A 16042-nucleotide genomic window follows, 5' to 3' on the forward strand; every position below is an offset into this window, starting at 1 on the left:
CGTCTCAAAAAAAAAAAAAAAGAACTTTAACTCACTGGGTGCAATGGCTCACACCTGTAATTCTAGCACTCTGGGAAGCCGAGGCAGATGGATTACTTCTGCTCAGGAGTTCGAGACCAGCCTGAGCAAGAGTGAGACTCCCATCTCTACAAAAATAGAAAAAACAAGTTGGGCATTGTGGTGGTCGCCTATAGTCCCAGCCACTTGGGAGGCTGAGGCAAGAGGATCACTTAAGCCTGAGTTTGGGGTTGCGGTGAGCTATGATGCCATGGCACTCTACCTGGGGCAACAGAGTCAGACTCTGTCTCAAAATAAATAAATAAATAAATAAATAAATAAAACAAAACAAAATAGAACTTTAAATCCAGTCTATGTGACTCAAAAGCCCTAAGTGAGGGGAGACTGTTGTCATAGAGCCAGCAATGGTGGTGGTGTCAGTGGTTATGGAGCACAGTGGATGTGCAGGCTCAGGAGCAACATGGAGCGTAGAAATGATGTCCTATGGACTGGGGAGGATCAATCAGAGATGACTCCCAGCTTCTGCCCTGATCATCTAGGTCAGTGGTTCTCAAACTTCCTAATGACAACGTATTTTCATTGTCAAAAAGGGGTCACGACCCATAGGTTGAGAACTGCTGATCTAAGTGGATGGTGAGCCATGTTCACCAAGATGGAGAAAAGGGAGGAGCATGTTTGGAGGAAAAAAATCATTCATCTAAATTTGATACATTCTACTTCAGTTTTAAAAAAAAGATTATTTAAATGACAACAAAATGGAGATGATTCCATCCTTAGAACCCTGGCCCTGTGCCACCTCTCCTTCAATGCCAGCATTCTCACAGTCCCTTCATGCTCCTTTCTAATGTCCTCATGTACGCTGGTTCTTTCTGATCCTTGGGCCCTCTGATACTCAAATCCAAGCAGTTCACATCTGGGAGGACCACCTAGAAGATAATGCCTTTGGCCATACCACCCCCCACCTCACCTGCACTTTCTCCAGGTCTTTCCCAGACTCTCCTTGCTCTGCAGAGGCTCTATAAGGGGAGGGACCACTTGTGTTCCTGAGCTCCTTCGGGTAGAGTTCCCCTGTTCTAGTTCTGAGACCACTTTGTATGTAAGGCCAGCTTCAGGGCATGCAACCTCTGCTGTCACGCAGGGCCCTGAGCTCAGAAGGGCCCACCTTTGGTTTAATGTTCCTCTCTTGCAGTCTCAAAATTCCTAATATATTTAACAAGGAGCCCTACATTTTCATTTTGCACTGGGCTCCCCCAAATTATGTAACTGGTTCTGTACATGTGTCTGCATCATAATGATGTGAGCCACTGAGTGGCAGCCTTCCCTCTTGGTGACAATGAACCTCATTTGTAACTAAGAAGACACACTACTTCAAATTATAGGGAGATAAAAAAGAGCTCACTTCCTTTGTTTCTATGAAATACATAGTTTTATGTGTAGCTCTATGGGCAATAATTTAGGAGGGAAACCCTGGGAGTAGAATACCAAAATAACAATTTATGCACCATTAACTGTGGCTAATTGTTCTTTTGCAGCTTAGAGCGGAGGCACATTTGAGTTGCTTTAGCACTCAATGTTACAGGTAGGGAGGTGGGTCTGCTTAAATACAACCTAGGGCCCCTGGGGTAGGCAGAGGGAGTGGGAGCAATTTAATACAAGTTCAGTGTCTGAAATCCAACATGGTCTAAAATCTGAAAGTTTCTGAGCACTGACATGACACTCGAAGGAAATGCTCAGTGAAGCATTTTGTATTTCAGATTTTCAGATTAGAAATGCTGAACTGGTAAGTATAATGCAAATATTCCAAATCCCAAACCAACGATCCAAAATCTGAAACACTTAAAAGGTCCCAAACATTTTTGGATACAGGATATTTATCCTGTAATCCCAGCTTAGGTTCTGAAGCATAAAAGCATAGTAGCATCCAAATACTTGGTTTGACATGGTTGAAAAAAAAGAACCCTTTTGTTTCTTCCCCCTTTTTGCCCTGACAGAAAGCCATACAAAGACGTGCCTGGGACTATCAGAACCCTCAAGAGAAAGGTTTGTTGGTGTGGTCCCTGCTCCCCCTAGAGCAGAGGTATCCAACCTTTTTTCTTTTCTGCCACACATTAGAAAAATAAGTGTTGTCTTCGGTCACACATTAAATACACAAACACTGATAGGTCTCATGAGTGGGAAACTTGAGACTAGAAGACAGGAAGAGAGCAGAGGGAGTTCCTCCTTCCTGGTTCTTGGTGTTCCAGTCTGTGTTGCTCCAGCATTGGCTCCTTACCATGAAGGCAGCACTTAGTTCAGTTTCTACCCTCTTCCCAACTCCCAGAGTTGCAATCCAACTCTTCCCAACCAGGTTGTACCTGTGCTAGGCAGAGCAATGGCCCTCCAGAGATGTCCACATTCTAATTCCTGGGACCTGTCAAATATTATTCAACACTGCAAAAGAGATTTTGCAGATGTGATTAAGGTGAGGACCTTGCGATGGGAGATTATCCTGAGTAATCTGTCTGGGCTCAGTGTTATCATAAGAATCTTTAAAAGTGAAAGACAAGGGCTCAGCACCCATAGTTCAGTGGTTAGGGCACTGGCCACATACAGTGGGGCTGGCGGATTTGAACCCAGCCTGGGCCTGCTAAAAACAACAATAACAACTACAGCCAAAAACATAGCCAGGTGTTGTGGTGGACGCCTGTAGTCCAAGCTACTTGGGAGGCCGAGGCAAGAGAAATGCTTCAGCCCAAGAGTTTGAGGTTGCTGTGAGCTGTGACACTATGGTACTCTACGGAGGGCAACATAGTAAGACTCTGTCTCAAAAAAATAATAATAATAATCATAATAAAAATTAGAAAGCAGAAGAGGAAAGCCGAAGAGTCACTGTTAGAGTGATGAGACATTTGAAGAATTCAACTTGCTAGTGCTGGCTTTGAAGAGAAAGGAAAGAGTTATAAGTTAAAGAATGTAGGTGACCTAATAAGGGAGTTTATCTGCAACCTCAAGATGAGTGTGATTAAGCACGGCAAGATGTGTTTCCCCTAGCTTTGAAAGGTTCTGATTTGCTGGGAGTACTGGTGTTCTGGGAAGCAGGCCCTGAGGCCAGCCTGGTTTATTGTCAAGAAACTTTAATCACATCCTGCAACTGATCTGAGAGCTTTCTTTTTACCTTGCACAATACAATGTGAGCTTTGCCTAGCTGGATTATTGGTAAATTGGAATGAGCAACAGTGACCTTCTTTTTCTTTGCTTTTGAGAGTTTTGCCCATTAAATATACTATTCTCTAGATCCATGCAATTCAGTATTATGGAAATAAAAAGCTTTTATCAAACATCTGTTTTACAATTTGGAGATTAGTTCTCTTATTTCATAATTTAAAATTACAGAAAAAAACAAAACATCTATTGTTATCTACAGAAAACAATAAAATTTCTGTGACTTCTATAGAGCCTATAACTAAGAACAGTGGGCCTAAGACGTCCAGAAATTTCATAAATAACTTTAAGAAGTATTTCACTGGATATCAATAATCAATCAATTATTCTGGGATTGATTTTTATTTATTTATTCCATTTTTTTATTTTTTGTTACCTTTCAAGACAGAGTCCCACTATGTTGCCCTGGGTAGAGTGCATCACAGCTCACAGCAACCTCAAACTCTTGAGCTTAAGCAATTCTCTTACCTCAGTCTCCCAAGCAGCTGGGACTACAGGCTCCCGCCACAAGGCCTGGCTATTTTTTGTTTGTTTGTTTGTTTAGCAGGCTGGGCCAGATCCCAACCCACCAGCCCCAGTGCATGTGGCTGGTACCCTAACTGCTGTGCTACAGACGCTGAGCCGATTTTTATTCATTAATACTTTGAGAACAGAGTTTGATTGAGCAGGGGCATGGAAGAACTTTCTGCAGTGATAGTCATAGTTTATAACTTGATACAGGATACGGATGTGAATACAATTGTCGAAACAAAGACTAATTATAACAGCAAATTATAGTGATCAAAGTCACCTCGAATCAGAGTTCAGTCCCTGCCACGCTCACCCGTCCTGAGGCTTTCGTGAGGATTTCATCTGCCCGCCAGCCAGCTGATTGGAACATTGCCTTCACTGCAGAGGGCTGGGCTGAGAGAAAAAGATGTCTTGTTTCCCAAAGCTGTGGGACCTGGAAAATACAGGGGATATAGTGGTAGAACAGTGGAAAATGAGAAACATACTAGTGAAGCTGTGTAATAAATAGTACCGAACATAAGACCCATTCTATACTTGGGTATTTTATTTTTCTTCTAGCAACATGCTAAAAAAAACATTTTTGCAGGTGGATCAGAGCAGCAGTGCCCAATGGGTGGTGAGGGGGGACCCTAAAGGCTCTGAGACTCTTTCCGAAGGTCATGAGGTCTAAACTATTTTCATAATAATAATAATCAGTTAATTGTCTTTTCACTTGCTTTTTCTTACAAATGTACAGTGGAGTTTCCAAAGGCTGAAAGACTTAAGGGATTTTTAACAAATTAAATGCAGAGGCAGGTTTGAGAATCCAGCTGTCTTATTTTAAACCAGACATTAAAGAAATCTGCAAAGATATAAAAATGTCACTCTTTCTTGCTGTCATTGGATCTGGGGGGAAAAAAGGAAAAAATGTCATTCTTCTCACTAATTTTTTGTTTTGAACAACAGTTATTTTTCATAAAGACGTTTTTATCTTAATGTATGATGAACTTATTGTTATTTTTAAATGAGTTAAATATTTAAAAAAATTTCCATTTCAGTTTCTAATATGGTAAAGTTTGATAGCTGTTACATTAATAAAGGCTCAGTAATTTTTAATTAGATTTTGTAAAAATTAAGCATAATTTACACACAGTAAAATGCAGAAATCTTAAAAACACAACTTGATTAATTTTTATATATGTATACATCATGAAACCACCTAATTCAAGATATAGACCATTTCCTTTATCCTGGAGGGACCCTTCTGCTTCATTCAGTTAATCCCTAATCCATCGGAATAACCATCATTCTGACATTTATTATCATATATTTCATTTTGTTTGTTTTGAGTGTTATGCAAGTAGAATCACGAAGTATGTGCTCTTTTGTGTTGGGCTTTTTCTCTCAGTATGAAGTTTTGGGGATTCATCTATGTTGTTCTGTATATCAGCACTCTGCTCATTTTTATTGCTATTGGTAGTCTTCCATTGTGTAATATATCACAAACTGTTTTCTTTGTTTGTTGATGGACATTTGGATTTGTTCAATTTATTAGGGATAAAGCTACTGTGAACATTCTTGCACAAGTCTTTCAGTGGATGTAGGAATTAATTTTTCTTGAGCATCTGCATGGGTGTGGAATTGCTGAGTCCTACAGTAGGTGTATGTTTGGCTTTAAAAGAAACTGCCAAATAATAATGTGTGAGAATTACAGTTACTCCTCATCCACAGCAACATTGGATAATGACAGTTTTAACATTTTTAGCCATTCTGCTGAATGTGTAAGGTATCTCAACTATGATTTTAATTTGCATTTCTTTGATAGTATTCTGAGTATATTTTATTATTACATATGTTTATTAGTCATTTGAATACTTCTTTTGTGTAATGCTTGTTTAAGTCTTTTGCTAATTTTAAAATTGATTGTATTTTGCTCATTGATTTGTAAGAGTTTTTTTGTATACTCTGTGTATGATTTATTCATCAGTCCATAGCTTGTCTATTTGCTTTTGTGAGGATGACTTGATCAGATTGCCTTAATTCTAATTAAGTCTAATTTATCAATTTTTCTTTTTAGGTCTACCGAGTATTTCGATCTGATTAGGCAATCTTTACTTGCTCCAATGTCAGGAAAATAGTCTTTTATTTTTATTTGGAAGTTGGATTTCTTTAGCTTTTTCTTTCTTTCTTTCTTTTTTTTTTTTGTTGCAGTTTTTGGCTGGGGCTGGGTTTGAACACACTACCTCTGGTATATGGGGTTGGCGCCCTACTCCTTGAGCCACAGTTGCTGCCCTATATTAGCTTTTGAATTTAGCTCTATGATACAACTTAGAAGCAAATTTCTGTGTGTAGTTTGAGTTAAGGTTCATTTTTTTCCATATACATCTCGTTATCCCAATACATTTTTTTTTTTTTTTGCAGTTTTTGGCCGGGGCTGGGTTTGAACTTGCCACCTCCGGCATATGGGCCAGTGCCCTACTCCTTTGAGCCATAGGCGCTGCCCCCCAATACATTTATTAAAAGATCATCTTCCCCTATGTAATTAGAGTGGCACCTTTGATGTGAACTGAGAAAGCATGTATCTGTGAGTCTATTTCTGGACTCTTTATTCAGTTCCATTTGTATATTTGTTTACCTTTCTTCCAGGTACCCTTTTTTAAATTTTGTAGCTTCATCGTAAAACTTGAAACCTGGTGATGAAGTCTTTCAACCTGTTTTCTTCATCAAGATTTCCCAGATAGTCTAGTTCCTTTGTACATAAATACACAGTTTGGCTCAGACATATATAAAGAATTTCTGAGACTAAAAAGTTTGAGAGGCAGTGCTAATTTAAAGCATGGCTTCAAAGCCAGAAGCCTAGGATCAAATCTTAGTTCAATCATTTATTACCTATGTGACATTGGCAAATAATGTAATTTTTTTGTGTCTCTATTTCCTCATCTTTAAATTGCAACAATGATAGTACATGTAACACAGAGTTATGCTTGTCAAATATTAAGCATTACGTAAATGTTTTATGTTTGTTAAAAGGGACAAGCACACAAATTTTTTAAAAAATACAAAGTCAAAGGAATACAAAGTCTAACAAATCAGAAGGGAAATATGTAATTTTTCACAATTTCAGGGTATTTAGAATCCAAGTATATCAGCTTTATATAAAAATAAAAATTGTCCAGGATTGGTGGCTCATATCTATAATTTCCACTAGTTGGGAGGCTAAGGAGGCAAGATTGCTTGAGCCCAGGTGTTCCAGACTAATCTGGGCAACACAGCAAGACTTCATTTCTTTCTTTCTTTTTTTTTTTTTATGAGACAGAGCCTCAAGCTGTCCCCCTGGGTAGAGTGCCATGGCTTCACAGCTCACAGCAACCTCCAACTCTTGGGCTCAAGCAAGTCTCCTGCCTCTGCCTCCCAAGTAGCTGGGACCACAGGCACCTGCCACAACGCCCGGCTATTTTTTGGTTGCAGCCATCATTGCTGTTTGGCGGGCCGGGCTGGATTCGAACCCACCACCTTAGGTATATGTGGCTGGCGCCTTAGCCACTTGAGCCACAGGCGCCGAGCCTAAGACTTCATTTCTAAAAGACAAAGAAACAAACAACTGGTAATCAAGATCAGAAAAAGGGTAAGGATAGACATACAGATCCATGGAACTGGACAGAGAGGCCAGAAATCAACTCATACATATATGGTCAATTAATAAAGTGCTAACATAACTCAATGGAAAAAAGGAAAGTCTTCTATAAAATAGTACGGGACCCAGGTGTATTGTCTCATGCCTGTAATCCCAACACTTCGGGAGGCTGAGACTGGTAGAGCACTTGATCCCAGGAGTTTGAGGCCAGCCTAAGCAACATAATAAGACCCTATCTCTACAAAATATTGAAAAAATTAGCCAGGCACGGTGCCATGTGCCTGTTCTAGCTACTTGGGAGGCTGAGGCAAGAGGATGGCTTTAGTCCAGGAGTTCAAGATTGTAGTGTACTCTACCTAGGTGACAGAGTGACACCTGTCTCAAAAAACAAAGCAAACAAACAACCCCTCACCAAAACTCAGCATACAGGTAACTTATTTTAACACTATTAAAGCCATATATGAGGCTGGATGCAGTGGCTCATGCTTATAATCCTAGCACTCTGGGAAGCTGAGGTGGGTAGATTTACCTGAGCTCACAGGTTAGAGACCAGCCTGGCCCAGAGCAAGACCTCATCTCTGAAAAAATATAGCCAGGTGTTGTGGTGGGCACCTGTAGTCCCAGCTACTTGGGAAGCTAAGGCAAGAGAATTGCTTCAGCCCAAGAGTTTGAGGTTGCTGTGAGCTGTAATGCCATGGCACTCTACCAAGGGCTACAAAGTGAGACTCTGTCTCAAAAATAAATAAATAAATAAATAAATAAATAAATAAATAAATAAATTAAAGCCATGTATGATAGGCCTACAGCAAGTATCATACTGAATGGGGAAAAAATAAAGACCTTTCCTCTAAGATCTGGAACAAGGTAAGGATGCTCACTTTCACCAATGTTATTCAACATAGTACAGGAAGTTCTAGCTAGAGCAATCAGACAAGAGAACGAAATAAAGAACATCCAAATTAGAAAGGAAGAAGTCAAATTATCTTTGTTTGCAAAGGATCAAAGGATTTTATATCTAGAGAAACCTAAGGACTCCTCAGAAGACCAATTATAACTGATAAACAAATTCAGTAAAATTCCAGGATACAAAATCAACAAACAAACATCAGTGGCATTTCTACTTGCCAACAGTAAACAATCTGTAAAAGAAACCAAGAAGGTAATCCCATTTACAGTAGCTAACGATAAAATAAAAATACATATGAATAAACTGAATTGAAGAAGTAAAGGATCTCTATAATGAAAACTATGAAATACAACGAAAGAAGTTGAAAAGGACATAAAGAAGGGAAAGATATTCCATGTTCATAGGTTAGAGGAATCAATATTGTTAAAATGTCCATATTACTCAAAACATTCTACAAATTCAATGCAATCCCCTTCAAAATACCAATGACATTCTTCACAGAAATAGAAAAAATAATCCTAAACCTTATGTGGAACCACAAAAGACCAAGAATAGCCAAAACTATTCTGAACAAAAAGAACAAAACTGGAGGAATCAAATTACCTGCCTTCAAATTATACTACAGAGTTGTAATAGCCAAACCAGTATGATATTGGCATAAAAAGGGCCACTCAGACCAATGGAACAGACGGGCATACCCAGAAAAAAAATCTGCACATCTGTGAGTGCCAAGACATATAGTAGAAAAGGATAGTTTATTCAATAAATGGGAAAATTGGATATCCATATGTAGAAGAATAAAACTAGACTCCTATCTCTTGCCATGTACAAAAATCAAATTGAAATGGATTAAAGAGTTAAATCTAAGATCTGAAACTATGAAACTACTAAAAGAAAGCACTAGGAAAGCTTTAGAACATAGGTCTGGCCAAGGATTTCTTGAGTTATTTCCCCCAAAATACAGGCAATCAAAGCAAAACTGGACAACAGGATCACATCAAGCTAAAAAGCTTCCACATGGCAAAGTTAACAGTCAACAAAGGGAGTCAACCCACAGCATGGAAGAAAATATTTGCAAACTACCCATCATACAGGGATTAATAACCAGAAAATATAAGGAGATCCAACAACTTGAGAAGAAAAATCAAATAATGTAATTAAAAATGGGCAACAGATCTGAATAGACATTTCTCAGAAGAAAAAATACAAATGGCCAGCAGGATATGAAAAAAATGCTCAACATCATTAGTCATCAGCGATTGCATATCAAAACTATAATCAAAGCTATCATTTTATCCTATTTAAAAAGGCTTTTATCAAAAAGGTGAAATAGGCTCAACGCCTGTGGCTCAAGTGGCTAAGGCGCCAGCCACATACACCTCAGGTGGCGAGTTCGAATCCAGCCCAGACCCGCCAAACAACAATGACGGCTGCAACCAAAAAATAGCCGGGCGTTGTGGCGGGTGCCTGTGGTCCCAGCTACTTGGGAGGCGGAGGCAGGAGTTGAAGGTTGCTGTGAGCTGTGAAGTCACAGTACTCTACCCAGGGGAATAGCTTGAGGCTTCGTCTCAAAAAAAAAAAAAAAACGTGAAATGAAGACTGGTGAGGATAGGGAAAAAAGACAACTCTTGCACACTGTTGGTGTCAATGTAAATCACAGAAACTACTGAATGTAACAGTATGAAGATTCCTCAAGAAACTACAAATAGAACTACCAAATGATCCTGTAATCCCACTGCTGGGTATACATCCAAGGAAGGGAATTCAGTGTATCAAAAAGATATCTGTGCTCCTCTGTTTGTTGTAGCACTATTCACAATAGCCACAATTTGGAATCAACCTAAGTGTCCATCAATAGATGAATGGATAAATTGTGATACATAAACACAATGGGATATTATATAGCCATGTATAAAAATAATGAAATCCTGCCATTTGCAACAACATGGATAGAACTAGAGAATACCACATTAAGTGAAATAAGCTAAGCATAGAAAAGCATATATCAGATATTCTCATTCATTTGTGGGAACTAAATATTAATAACAATTGATTTTATGGAGATAAAGTAGAAGGATGGTTATCAGAGGCTGGGATGGACAGCAGTGAGTGGGGGATAAGGTAGGGATGGTTAATGGGTAAAAAAATGCAGTTAGATTAAAATGAACAATATGTAATAACACAATAAAGTCACTATAATTAATAATAATTTAGAGTATACTTTAAAATAACTAAATGAGTGGAATTAGATTGTTCCTAACACAAAGAAATGATAAATGCCTGAGGTAACATACCCCAATTACCCTGATTTTATTAATTCACATTGCATGCTGGTATCAAATGTACCTTAGAAATACATATAACCATTTTTACCCAAATAATTAAAAATTTAATGGAGCCAAAAAATGACAAGATAATTGAAATGTTACACTAGAAAATACAAAGAAGACAGTATAGGAGCAATACAGAAATACAAAGACATAAGACATATAGAAAACAAATAGCAAAATGTCAAATATAAATCCTACTTTGTCAATAGTTACATTAAATGTAAATGAATTAAACACTTTAATCAAAAGGTAGAGATTGGCAGTTGGATAAAAACAATATGATCCAACTATATTCTGTCTATAAGAGATACCTTTTAGAATGAAAAATGCAAGTAGATTGAAGGTAAAGGATAGAAAAAAACATCTTTTTGATAATCATTAGAGATCTGGAGTAATTATTTCAGACAAAAAAAGACTTTAAGATAAGAATAGTTACTAGTTGCTCATGCCTGTAATCCTAGCACTCTGGGAGGCTGAGGCAGGAGGATCGCTTGAGCTCAAGAGTTGCAGACTAGCCTAAGCAAGAGTGAGACACTGTCTCTACTAAAAATAGAAAAAAAAACCCTGGGCACTGTATTGGGCACCTATAGTCTCTCTACAAGCTACTCAGGAGGATGAGACTAGAATATCACTTGAGCCCACAAGTTTGAGGTTGCTGTGAGCAAGGCTCACACCATGGCACCCTAGCCTGGGCAACAGAAAGACTCTGTCTCAAACCGCCCCCCAAAAACCCCCAAGAGGTTGGTGGAGGCCAGATGGCCAACTGAAGCCAGCTTGCCACAGAGGCTCCTGTACAGAAGGAGAGTTAAAGGACAGAAGTTTATCAAGTAAGCTGATGGTCTGGAGCTGAGCCAAGGGAGAAGGTTGAAGAATGCACATCAACCCTGCTGAGGCAATCTGCAACCCCAAGGATACAAACAAAAGGTATAAAATCCATCGCCAGGCAGATAGGAGTCCCCTCCCCCTTGAGAATGGCTTACAGGATACTTTCTACAAACAAGCGAGCAGAATTCAAATGTCCTCCTATTTTATTCCACAGGAGAGACCCTTTAAAAACTGGACCTCCTTCCCCTACTAAGGTGCATGGCACTTTCTGGCCAAGCATAAAACTGTATAAAAGTGTATATATTCTCTACCTGCAATTCTGAAATCCCAGCACTCCCCTCCACTCTCACCCCGAGGTCTGGAAGCCTGTCCACTATGGAGTCCATATTCTTGGGCATTTTCTTGAGAGGTGTGAACAGGGTGTGGGCTGTTGCAGGTCTGTGCTGATTCTGTGGCATGGGGGTAAGGAGAAAATGGTGGACTGAAGGAACCACATGGAAAGGGAGAGATAGTACCCCTGGCACAGAGCAGCAGCAGCAGCGGGAACAATAGGGCTAACACCCCTGGGGATATTTTGGATACTCCCTGTCTCTCTGGGCAACCAGAGAAAGCTGGGCATTTTCCCCAGTGGCAGACACTGGCGGAATATATCTGGGACGGTAACACAGACTCCGTGAGCAAAGGTATGCCTGAGGTGGTACTGACCTGGGCAGAGCAAGGTGGGACAGAGAATTGATGACACCTGCACAGAGACAGCATACTCCCAGGATGGGGCTGTGCCAGGACTGCTTAGTAAGCCTAAGAAATACCCAGCCCTCAGGGGATCATAGCTGAGACAAAGGCAGGTGGAAAACTGAAAGTTGAGTGTAAGCTCTAACTGGACCTGCCCCAACACAGACTGCAGGGGAAACAGAAACACCAGCTCTGGGCAGTGGCACAGACCGGGGCTGAGTCGCAGTTTCTGTGAACTCAAACAGCACCTGGTCTGCAGGGGAATATAGCTAGTACAGAATCACAAATTCTGCACAAATATAAGTGTCAGCAACATCAATCAGGGGTGGGGCTGGAACTGAGTGAATCACCCCAGCTTCTATTAACCACCCGAGGTTATCAGGCCTCAGCTTCCCCTGCCAGATGGTGGCAGAGTGCAGAGGCCTGGCTGAGGAGACATAAGATCTCTCTGTGACTCAGGCAGGCTCAAACCCCTGGAGAATCTGCTCACTGGAGGGAACTCACTGGAGGGTAGAACAGAGACCAGCTGAAAACAAGACAGAGCCACTTAGCCCCACCACACCAAGTAAGTCCCCAGCCTGGGCCCGCCAAACACTCAGGCCATAGCACTGTACAGGTCCTTTGCAAAGCTCTAGGGGAAAAGGTACAGACACCAGTCACAACTCTTGGGTAAGGGCTGGTTAATCACTACTCCAGGAGCCCCCCAACCCAACTTCACTTTATCTGCTCATCTAGGCAAATGGTGTAAAATAATCATGGGGCAGAATCAGCAGAAAAACTCCAGTAACACAAATAATCAGAGTAGATCAACTTCCCCAAGGAACAATATGGTGGACACAACTGAAGATCCTATTCATAGACAAATGGCTGAGATGACGGAAATTGAGTTCAGAGTTTGGATTGCAAATAAGATTAATAGAATGAAGGTAAAGTTGGAATTAGAAATTCAAGGAGCAATTCAAAGGTTGTCTCAAGAATTCAATGAATTAAAAGACAAAAATCACCAAAGATTTTGACACACTGAGACAAGAATTTCTAGCCCTTAAAGATCTGAGAAATACAGCAGAATTCCTCAGTAATAGAATGGAGCAAGCAGAAGAAAGGATTTCTAATATTGAAGACAAAGTTTTTGAATGCTCCCAAGTGCTCAAAGAGGAAGAGAAATGAAGAGCAAAAACAGATTGTTCTCTCAGAGAGCTTTGGGATAATTTGAAGAAAACTAATATTCTCCTTATAGGAATCCCTGAAGGTGACAAAGTTGCTTTGCAAAGCACAGAGGCCCCTTTTCATGAGATTATGAAGGAGAACTTTCCAAACATGCCAAGAGATTCTGAAATGCAGACAGCAGACAGTTTCAGAACCCCAGCATGTCTCAACCCAAATAAGACAACCCACAGACACATCATAATTAACTTCACTAAAGTCAGTATGAAGGAGAAAATTCTGAAAACAGCCAGACGTAAGAACACCATAACCTACAAGGGGAAGAATATTAGAATGACTGCAGATATCTCTCTGAAACCTTTCAAGCTAGAAGAGGGTGCTCATCAACTTTTAATATCCTAAAGCAAAATAACTTTTAACCCAGGATCCTGTATCCAGCTAAACTGAGTTTCATTTATGATGGAGAAATTTAATACTTTAATGACATTCACATGTTGAAGAAATTTGCCATAACTAAACCAGCTCTCCAGGATATTCTCAGACCTATCTGCCATAATGACCAGCGTAATCCTCTACCACAAAAGTAAACTCACTCAGAAACTTTTGATCAAATTCCAACTTCCACAGTGGCAAAAGGATTAAAACTCGATTTTTAAAAATTTTTACCAGGCTTATCAATATTCTCAATTAATGTGAATGGCTCAAATTGTCCTCTAAAGAGGCACAGGTTGGCTGACTGGATACAAAAACACAGGCCAGATATCTGCTGCATATAACAATCTCATCTTGGCTCAGTGCCTGTGGCTTAAGTGGCTAAGGCACCAGCTACATACACCTAAGGTGGCAGGTTTGAATCCAGCCTGGGCCCGCCAAACAATAATGATGGCTGCAACAAAAAACAGGCAGGCATTGTGGTGGGCACCTGTGGTCCCAGCTACTTGGGAGGTGGAGGCAGAGGCAGGAGACTCACTAGAGCCCAGGAGTTGGAGGTTGCTGTGAGCTGTGATGCCACAGCACTCTACCCAGGGGGGGACAGCTTGAGACTCTGTCTCAAAAAACAAAAAATCTCATCTTACTTTAAAGGATAAATGTAGACTCAGGGTGAAGGGATGGCCATCTATATTTCAGGCAAAAGGAAATCAGAAAAAAGCAGGTGTTGCAATTTTATTTGCAGATACAATAGGCTTTAAACCAACAAAAGTAAGGAAAGATAAGGATGGTGACTTCATATTTGTTAAGGGTAATACTCAATATGATGATATTTCAATTATTAATATTTGAGTACCCAAGCAGAATGCTCCTCAATTTATAAGAGCGACCTAACAGACATGAGCAACTTGATTTCCTCCAGCACCATAATTGTTGGAGATTTTAACACTCCTTTGGCAGTGTTAGATAGATCCTCCAACAAGAAGCTAAGCAAAGAAATTTTAGACTTAAACTTAACCATTCAACATTTGCATCCAATAGACATCTACAGAACATTTCATCTTAACAAAACTGAATACACATTATTCTCATCAGCCCATGAATCATCCTCCAAAACTGATCACATCTTAGGTCAAAATTCTAACCTCAGCAAATTTAAAAGAATAGAAATTATTCCTTGCATCTTCTTGGACCATTATGGAATAAAAGTTGAACGCAGTAACAACAGGAATCTGCATACTCATACAAAAACATGGAAGCTAAATAACCTTTTGCTGAATAATAGCTGGGTCAGAAATGAGATTAAGAAGGAAATTATCAAATTTTTGGAACAAAATGATAATGAAGACATGAATTATCAGAACGTCTGGGATACTGGAAAGGCAATCCTAAGAGGGAAATTTATAGCACTGCAAGCCTTCCTCAAGAGAACAGAAAAAGAGGAAGTTAACAACTTAATGGGACAACTCAAGCAACTGGAAAAGGAAGAACATTCTAATGCCAAACCCAGCAGAAGAAAAGAAATAAACAAAATTAGAGCAGAAGTAAATGAAATTGAAAACAAAAGAATTATACAACAGATCAATAAATCAAAAAGTTGGTTTTTTGAAAAGGTCGATAAAATAGATAAACCTTTGGGTAACCTAATCAGGAAAAAAAGAGTAAAATCTCTAATCTCATCAATCAGAAATGGTAATGATAATATAACAACAGACTCCTCAGAAATTCAAAAAATCCTTAATGAATATTACAAAAAACTTTATTCTCAGAAATATTTGGAATATCTGAAGGAAATTGACCAATACTTGGAAGCACACCACCTTCCAAGACTTAGCCAGAAGGAAGTGGAAATGTTGAACAGGCCTATATCAAGTTCCGAAATAGCATCAAGTATATAAAATCTCCCTAAAAGGAAAAGCCCGGGACCAGATGGCTTCACGTCAGAATTCTACCAAACCTTTAAAGAGGAACTAGTACCTGTATTACTCAACCTTTTCCAAAATATAGAAAAAGATGGAATACTACCCAACACATTCTATGAAGCAAACATCACCTTGATCCCCAAACCAGGAAAAGACCCAACAAGAAAAGAAAATTATAGACCAATATCACTAATGAATATTGATGAAAAAATGTCCAACAAGATCCTAACAAACAGAATCCAGCAACACATCAAACAAATTATACACCATGACCAAGTGGGTTTTATCCCAGGGTCTCAAGGCTGGTTTAATATATGAAAATCTATAAATATAATTCATCACATAAACAAATTAAAAAACAAAGACCACATGATTCTCTCAATTGATGCAG

General features: G+C 39.5%; 1 long non-coding RNA gene across 4 annotated transcripts in view; it reads right to left on the reverse strand.

The window, feature by feature from the left end:
- Window positions 1-16042, reverse strand: part of LOC105886999 — an 88645-nt gene that overhangs the window by 46414 nt on the left and 26189 nt on the right. For all 4 annotated transcript variants that reach the window (XR_001161293.2, XR_002773434.1, XR_002773435.1 and 1 more), the window contains one exon: window positions 4043-4162. This is a non-coding gene — a long non-coding RNA (uncharacterized LOC105886999). The remainder of the gene's footprint in view (window positions 1-4042; window positions 4163-16042) is intronic.

The sequence above is a fragment of the Otolemur garnettii genome, unplaced genomic scaffold, assembly GCF_000181295.1.
Source record: "Otolemur garnettii isolate 467f Iridium unplaced genomic scaffold, OtoGar3 scaffold00038, whole genome shotgun sequence".
Taxonomy (NCBI): domain Eukaryota; kingdom Metazoa; phylum Chordata; class Mammalia; order Primates; family Galagidae; genus Otolemur; species Otolemur garnettii.